Source organism: Monodelphis domestica, chromosome 1, assembly GCF_027887165.1.
Source record: "Monodelphis domestica isolate mMonDom1 chromosome 1, mMonDom1.pri, whole genome shotgun sequence".
Classification (NCBI taxonomy): Eukaryota; Metazoa; Chordata; class Mammalia; order Didelphimorphia; family Didelphidae; genus Monodelphis; species Monodelphis domestica.
Genome location: NC_077227.1, coordinates 107,727,862 through 107,736,798, shown reverse-complemented (window position 1 = coordinate 107,736,798; position 8,937 = coordinate 107,727,862). Strand labels below are relative to the sequence as shown.

The 8,937-nt window shown below is 37.6% G+C and overlaps 1 long non-coding RNA gene across 2 annotated transcripts in view; it reads right to left on the bottom strand.

The window, feature by feature from the left end:
* Positions 1–879: 879 nt before the first annotated feature.
* The window catches only part of LOC103095208 (uncharacterized), a 101,407-nt gene continuing 93,349 nt past the window's right edge, over positions 880–8,937 (bottom strand). For both annotated transcript variants that reach the window (XR_008913310.1, XR_008913309.1), the window contains exon 3: positions 880–2,370. This is a non-coding gene — a long non-coding RNA (uncharacterized LOC103095208). The remainder of the gene's footprint in view (positions 2,371–8,937) is intronic.

Below are 8,937 nucleotides of genomic sequence, written 5' to 3'. Positions count from 1 at the left end.
CAATTTCTAGTTCTTTGCCAAAACATAGAGAGCTATAGCAGCTTGAGGATGGGGGGGGACAAGATAACTTGGTCATATTAAAGATCAGGCTTTTGAGGTATTTAGCATCAGCAAAATGAGGTAGTTGTCTGTAGGAGTGTTCAAAGCACACCTGTGCTTAGAATACTGAGTTAAAGCACATTTGCTTTGCACTTTCAATTAATGTAATTAACAACAAGTTGCAAATATAACATAATCCCTCTGATCAGTAGCACTTCTACTGAGGAGGTATATACATTCAAAATAACAATGTTTCGAGTCACAATACTAGAATTTGAATCCCAACTTTGTTACTTACTACTTGTGTGATCTTAGACAAGTCATTTCATTCCTTTGGATCCCAGTTTCCTGATTTGAAAACTGAGGAATTTCAAATAAGTGATCTTAAGAGGTCTGTATCTAAGCCTGTTCAGATATTTTGATTTAGTATTCTAACAACAGCCAAAGACTAAGAATGAATAGAGCCAGGAGAGAGAGAGTTTGGTTAAATGAGGAAGGAAGAATAAATCTGGTGATGAAACTATCAAACTAGATGGCTATCTTCCAATGGAATCAGAATTTTAAAGCTTAATAAAATTGACATGCTTTCTGACTAAAGAATACCATCTACTACTCTACTTTGCCTCCCATCTCTGACATATACTGCTTATGTAACCATGGGCAAAAGTCATTTAACCTCACAGTGAACTAGGTAGTTCTCTGAGACTATGAATTTATGAACTATAATATTGGTGGAGATCTTCATTAGTAAATGGTAAAACACAGTAGCCAGATAGTAATAGGATAGGGCTTGCTAAAATTCTATTAGTTGTCAGGCAACTCAGAATAAGAGAAACAGAATTAATCAATAAACATTTATTAAGCATTTACTATGTCTTAGGCATTATGCTAAACACTGGTTACCAGGACATAGTTGTAACTTGGATATGCCTTTCTCCATTTTCCCTTCCCTCCACCCTATCAAAAAGAGAGTATTGAATAAAGAAACAGGGGTCAGAGCCAGGTTTGAAGGGTTGAGAGGAACGATGAAGAATCTGGGAAAAAAAGATAAAGAAAAGTAGAGCTTGGGGATTTGGAGAACAAATTAAGTGCATCTAAAACTTTAGAAGACCCCAGGAAAGTAAGACAGGCTGCTGTGTAATGATGTGTGTCTCATGGTGGTTTTCTCTTAATGGTGCATTGGTTTGTTCTGGTTATGTTCCTTATCGTCTCCTGTAGAGAGACTAGCTTGTTCAGATTCAGGAGCCAGATTTTTTTAAACAAATGCTTTCATAAGCAGAGTTATAACTAGGACAGGACTATCGGGGGTTTGACCTAGGTTAGTGAAATTTAGAGGAACTGACTTCCTTCCCACAGGAAAATGCATCCAAGAGAAGTTTTCCTCCTTGTCCTATGCATAAAAATTCTGGGCTATTTCTTTGTTCTAATTATTTAACCACTTATGAACTATGTTTATTTAGATAGCTGGATGGGGTTGGGATGAGGCAGGAAGGAGATAGAGAACGCCAATATGGAATTTATAACCCTAAAGTCTGTATGGGCTGAATTTAAAGAAATTTGAGGAGGCTTAGATGTACTACTAGAGCATAGTTCCACCAAAAATTATTAAGAAAGCTAGAAGCATTTAAGGGACAACTTTGACCTATTGAGGTTAAGATAGAGGCACCAAATCTTCCCATAAACTATCTTGTAATGTCCTCAATAGAGACAGAATCTTTCACTATCAGGACTACTTTGGTATTGCATGTCATGGAAAACCCACTGCTTTTGAGATGTGATATGTTATATAGCAAGCAGAATATTGGGCTTGGAGTCCAAAGGACTCAGGCTTATAGCCTCCATCTTCAATTCATTAACTGGAATTTCAAATAACCCACTTTTATTTCTCTGAACCTCAGACTTTCCATTTATAAAATGAGGTTGGCAATAATAGCAACCACTTCATGGTGTGTGTGTGTGTGTGTGTGTGTGTGTGTGTGTGTGTGTGTGTGTGTGTGTGATTGAGATAATATATTCAAAACATTTTCTGAAAAGTAAAGTTACTATATAAATATTGGCTTTTATTATTTAGATGTAAGAAGCTAAGGTATAAATTCTACTAATGCACAATTAGTGGAAGGTCTACGGTTAAAACCTTTGTCTAATTTCTACCATCCCTATTCAAAACCTTCATCCACTTGGCTCTTCTCTTCCTTGATGGATAGGTTAAACTGATCTTCACTGGTTTTTCCTCTTCTTTTGTTATATTTCCCAGTAAATGTGGACAAAGCGGTGAATCCTGTTGTCCACAGATCTGGCTGACTTCAGCAGGAGTTGCAGAATTCATTCAGCCTAGAGAAAAAATAGAGAAGGGATAAAAAAAGCAGCCCTCTGATCATTTCTGCTCATTCCCTCTTGGCTTATGCTTGGGTATTCGGACAACATATTCTCCATGACTTTGTCCAGTTGAGTTTTAAATAACTTGGATGATTGGCCGTTTACCTCTACCCCTGGGAACCAATTGTACCATATAATGGGTCTGACTGTTAGGAAGTTCTTCTTGATACAATATTCCTGTGTTCAATTTCTTGATAAATTTTCTTTGACTCAATTTCATTCCATAAAGAAATCAATATGAGTGAAAAAGAGAGAAGAAAGAGTCTGGTGAGGAGGGAGGAGGAGGAGGAAGTAGTGTCTATTGAAAAAGAGGGGAGGTAGAAGAGCCAGGCGTTCCTGAGAAAAAGAAACCACAGGGAAAAAAAAAAAGGAGCCCCTTTGACTGAATGATAATATACCTGATGCAGCAGAATCAATAGCAAATTCCCTGCCCAGTGCCTGGAACTCTCCTTGCTGAAATGTGTCTGGACATCGACTTCAGTAATCTCTATGGATTTGGTCAATTCTCAGGCTGTTAACTTCAAATTGGTATTTAATCCATTGTAAAATCCATTTCTACCCATGTTAACAAGCATTTGAACATTAATGGCAAAGGAAAAGATAGGGTTCTTCTCACCATAATGCCTTGTATCTATTGTTTTTCATCCTTTTTTCATATTCCTGTGGTCATTGATGTTTGATCACTGGAGGCTTGGGGGACTGAATGTTTAAGGGAATTTCAGATTAAGGGAGGTATTTCCATGGAGAGCTTTTCTGATTTCACAGTCAATGACAGACCTGATTTTTCTATTTCCTACCTAGCTGAGGAATCAATAACGCTGTTCCCAAACTCCACCTACTTCAGAAAGATGCTATGAAGAAAAAGACACTAATATGAAATACTTAATGTATACCTTTGGGAAATGCATTGACGTGCATAAGGTGATGGTGTATTATTATCCCAATGACAGACAAAATCAGGTAAAAAATCAGATATGATTTCTTCAATTAAAGCCCCCCTCCCTTTTGGGGGGGGGGATGATACAGTGGTTCAGACATGAGATATAATCAGTAAAGAATATTCCTAATGGGGAAGCTTGATCTACCAATGCAGATCTGTATCTGCTCTACAATTTAGAGTCTTAGAACAGGACTGCTTACCCTTTTGTATGGTGTGGACCCCTTTGGCAGCCTTGTGAAGCCTATGAATACCCTCTCAAAATGCTTGGAACACAAAGGAAACCAATTTCATTTAAATACATATAAAAATAAGTTTTTAAAACAAGTTTGCCAACCCTAGGTTACCTTAGCGAGATAGCTATCTCTGTCTTAAAGAGATATCTGTCCTAGAAAGACATCTTAGTCACTGAGAGAACAAGAGTTGCCCAAGGTTATATAGCCAGTTTTGTCTGAAGCAGTTCTTGAGCTTCCTATTTCAAGGCCAAATTTCTTTCCATTTTGCCAAAAATTTCGATCTGTTTTGCCAAGCCACTTCTCTCATTTTAAATTATTAATAATGATATTAAGATTGTGTTCATGTAGAGCTTTAAGGTTTGCAAAGCATTTTACAAGTATTACCTCATTTGATCCTCATAACAATCCTGGGAGGTAGGTGCTACTATTGTCTTCATTTTACAGATAGGGAAACTAAGACAAACAGGGGTTAGTGACTTGCTCAGGGTCACACAGCTAATAAGAGTGAGGCAGGATTTCAGCTCAGATCTCCTTGATACCAAACCCAATGTTCTATCCACTGCACCACCTCAATTAAAGCCTTACTCATTTTATTTAGAGCTCAAATATGCATGAATGGTTTTGCCTTCCAGACATCCAACTCTTTGACAAAAGGAGTAACCAGTGGGTTAAAATTTCAAGAAGTTAGTTTTAGAAACTGTACTAGGAATGGTTTTCGGACTCTCTAATGTGTACAAAATTTGGAGAGATTGCTTTGTGAGGCAGAGTCCTCTATCTTTAGGAGTATTCAAGTCAAAAAAAGGTGGCCTCCTGTCAGGGATGTTGATAAGAAGATTCCTTCAACCAGTAGGATGCAGAGTAGATGATTAGGCTGAATGACTTAGTATAAATAAAATAGGCCAGGGATTATGTAAAGAGCCCAGGATGATGGTTTATCAAGAGGGTTGGGAATAATAAAAACAACAATAATTACACTAATGATAATAATAATAGATAAATAGGTCTTGAAGTTTTGCAGAGTATTTTGCATACATTTATGTCTCTTGATCCTCAAGACAACCCCATGAGAGAGGCATCTTAGGTGTCATGTTGTCCATTTTAAAAATGAAGAAATTGAATCTCTGAAACAATAAACGGCTTGCCCATCATCATGTAGCTACTGAGTGTCCAAAGGGGAATTTGAATTCAGGTCTAGTGCTTTACCTATTGCATAGCTTTGTCATTTACAAATGGCATAATCTTGACAAAGCCACATCTTAGTCTCAGTTTTCTTCTCTGTCAAAAGAGAAGGTTGGACTAGATAACTTTTAAGAGAAAAAGATTGTATCTGAGAATGGTTAGATGGCCATTGCCTGAATTCAAGTAACTATTTATTATATTGTAAACTCCTTGACTGAGGACAGTGTCTAATCTAATCTCTGTATCTCCAAAGTGTGCAGCATAGTAGCCATTGTACAAGTGGGGACATAATGAATGTTTTTTTAAACCTAGGGCCATTAATATCCAATCCAGCTAAGCAAATAAGTGAAGTTCTATATAAGTAAACATTAATTCAGTTGTTTTAGAATGTATTTCAGTCATCAAAGCCTGAATGTGTCACAAACAATTTCTAATGGTTTCTTGTTTTGATACACATCCATGGAGTCGTACATATTCTTCTCACCACCTAAAACAGAAATTTGCAATAACCATTGCTGTCCTGGGTCTTATTCTGTCCATTTTCTTCTTGACATTTCAGTGACTTTTTGTAATAAATTTTCTAACTTAATTTGGAACCCCCCCTGAGAGGGACTCATATCTTTGCTATAGTGGCCAGTTTGCTGTTAACCAATGCTTAACATTATACTTAAGGACAACAACCACAACCCAGCTGAAGGGAATTAAAGGGTCCTCAGTGAATATTTCACCATACAGCCACAGAGAACTCATTGTGATATTTAAATCAAACTTTATGAGAGGATTATAAGAGTGAAGAGATTTCCCTGTGCTATATAGATGAGCATAAATCATCCATCATTGCAAGGCAAGATGATTCACAGCCTGAAGGAAAGAGAGCTGGTACATGGAAAGGCCAATGATTGCAGTTGTCGTCGTAGCAAATGAACAATGTGGGAAGCATCAGGGTTACTGATTTCAGGAGAAAAGAAGCACATTTTAGAGATAATGTGAGGGAAGAATGCCTGCCTGAAGATGGGAGTTAATAGCATTATCAGAACTGAAAGAGGAAAATATGTGGCCATGGATGGTATGGAAAAGGAATAACAACTACTTTAATTTCATTAAGGATGAATTGATGAGCTTTAGGGTCACTGAATTGGAAGTATAAGGAGGAGACATCAGGATATATATATATACATATATATATATATATGTATACATATATACATACACATATATATCCAGGAGATAATGATCATGTATATAACAACTTGCAAATTGCAAATACTACCCCCCCACACACACACATTAAAAAGGGAATATATTGAAAAAGCGATTGAACTAGATGGCCAGTGAGTTCCCTTCTAAATCTATGATTTTATATCACGGGATTTTAACTGAAAAGAAATGGTATCAGTTGGAGATAAAACAGCAATGGGTAGAATTTAACTATTCCAAATCCAAGAAGGTTAGAATTTATGAAGATGAGACCAGGACACAGTATCAAACTGGTCTAAGGAACACTGATGAATAAATCTTCTTGTTTATTAAAAAAAAATTCTTATTTTACCCCAATCCACTGTGATTCTTCTCTCACCTCCTAAAACTATGTAGTGCTGTCTCACATTGTGAGTTCTCTTGGTATATGAACTTGCATATCTTATCACCTAAGTTCACCCTTATCACCCTAAGTTCAGTATGAATTCCAGGACCAACAAGCCATGGTGATAAACCTTCACCTTCCTGCCAGTCTCTCAGTGGTCTCAAACAACATCCCTGAAGGATGCCTCCTTTCCTCACCTCCCAGACTCTCCCAGCTCCCAAGAGGAAAGGCATCCTTTCTCAAACACACCCATCACTAGCACCCTGCAGCTGCAGAAATCACAAAGACACTCTTACACTTCCTAATGTCATTGGCTCTGCACTCTCCCATCTCCAGAAGCTGTTAATTTGCCAGTATTGCTGCTGGAAGCCGGCACCCTCTGGTGGAACAGGACAGCAACCACAAGGCATCTCACATGGAATTCACAACAGTGGTGGACTTTCCTCTCTTCCCCCACTATAAAACAAGCAAATATATAAACATCTCTCTGTTATGGAAACACACTGGGTCAAGCTCACATCACTGATGCATTTTAAATGGGGATCTTTGGATGGCATATACCAAAAAGTAATAAATTCTAGATTGGGGGTTTCTGGCACTGGTTCAAAACCTGACTGTAACTTACTTGTATGAGTTTCATTTGACTTCCTTGGGCCTCAGTTTCCATATCTATAAAAACATGGTCTCTAGAATCCATTTCAACTCTAAATCCTATGATGCCACTAAGTTCAACATTGGAATTGTGAGCACTGATCTTGGTTTCATTTGTTATAACCCGTTTCTAAGGAGTTTGGGGGCAGCATCAACCCCTCGTCTGTTTCTTGCTTCTCTTCTCCCTTTTTACTCCCATTCCCAACAGACTCTAGAAATATGAATATAAAACTGGGGCCACTAAAGGATGGGTAGAAATGTTTTAGATGGAGAGTTTAGGGAAAGCCAATTCAGTGATAACTGGTAACTTGTGTTTTTTGTTTGTTTGTTTGTTTGTTTGTTTGTTTTGTTTTGTTTTGTTTTGTTTTGTTTTGTTTTCATTTGAGACACTAATTTAAGAATCACTGGAGCCACAGAGAACACTAAACTTGGAATCAGGAAGCATGGGTTCTAATCCTGCTGGTGGCATTAATTCACTAAAACTTTGAGATAATATTTCTTCTCTTTGGACCTTAGTTTCCTTCTCTGCAAAATGAGATTAGATAAGATGATAATTCAATGCCTTCTAATTCTGTGGCAAAACTATACATAGTCCCATTGGAGACACTATACCACACAATGAATAAATCAATTAAGGGACCAGGATCCAGTGAGATATCCCAAAAGAACCCTTTTTAATGTGGATTACTGATTTAAGAAGTGCCATTGCTTATCTTCATCCAAACAGAACATCCTTATCCACAAAGATCCCTTTACAATACTTTTGGACAAAGCAAGCTAAACAGAAATAGAATCGAGACACCAAAAATATACAAATTTAGAGACAACATGAGAAAATTAAATCAACTGAATGCATCAGGTTAGATGGTGAGTAACAGCCATTAAAGTCTGACAAACTTTCAATAGATATAGAGGCTTTCCCTGACATCTATCAAGAACTTTCCCTGACATCTATCAAGAACTCTCTCTGTGTTATATAAACCATAAGGGTACAATACCCTCCAAGACACATGATTATCATCATCAATGTCAAAAATTTTATGAATCCCTAATGTGTGCCTTTAAGACTCTGTGGTTTTCAGTGTGGTGGGAGATAGAGAGAATAAGACATAGCCCAAGCCTTCAAGAAGCTTATAGTCTAGTGAGAGAAACATACTTAGAAAAAGTTAATGCTGTTTTTCCTATGCTAAATGCCAATAAAGAGGAAGAGCAATGAAGGCTCTAGTAAATCATAGGGTCAGAAAAACAATGAATTTGAGAGGATTCGATGATTATAAACATAGCAAGAAGGGACCTTAATGACATGAGGACAATATTCTAATTTTACAATTGAGGAAACTCAGATGCAGAAGTTTAAATGCCTTATCTAGAATTATACAATTAGTGTTTGAGGCCAGATTTGAACCCAGGTTTTCACGTTTCTAAGTCTGGTGTCTTATTCATTACTCCAGAAGAAATTACTTTGGAGCTTAGCTGGCCCATCCCACCCCCTCCTACACACACACACACACACACACACACACACACACACACACACACACACACCCCTCAATTTATAGAAGAGGAAATTACAAGGATGGTTTCTGGATAATCTATTGTTTTTTGCATGCCTTGGGAGCTCACTGTGGGTGGCAGCAGTGGAGAAAACTTCTCAGGAGGTGGACCTTGAGCCAGGCTTTAAAAAGTGGGGAGAACCAAGATCAATGGAAAGAAACAGAGAGCATTCCAGGTAGGAATCCTTATTGCTGACAGTCATTATCCACTCTCTCTCCCCTGCATCCTTTAGAGTACTCTTAAAAATAATTTGACATCATCAATTCCTATGCCACTCTGTCTAAACGGTGATCTGATAACTACTAAAGGGATAAATGCCTTTTGTTATCTTAGTGTCTCCCATTAGACCCAGGTTTGTTGTCTCTGTTAACTTAGCTATTAGT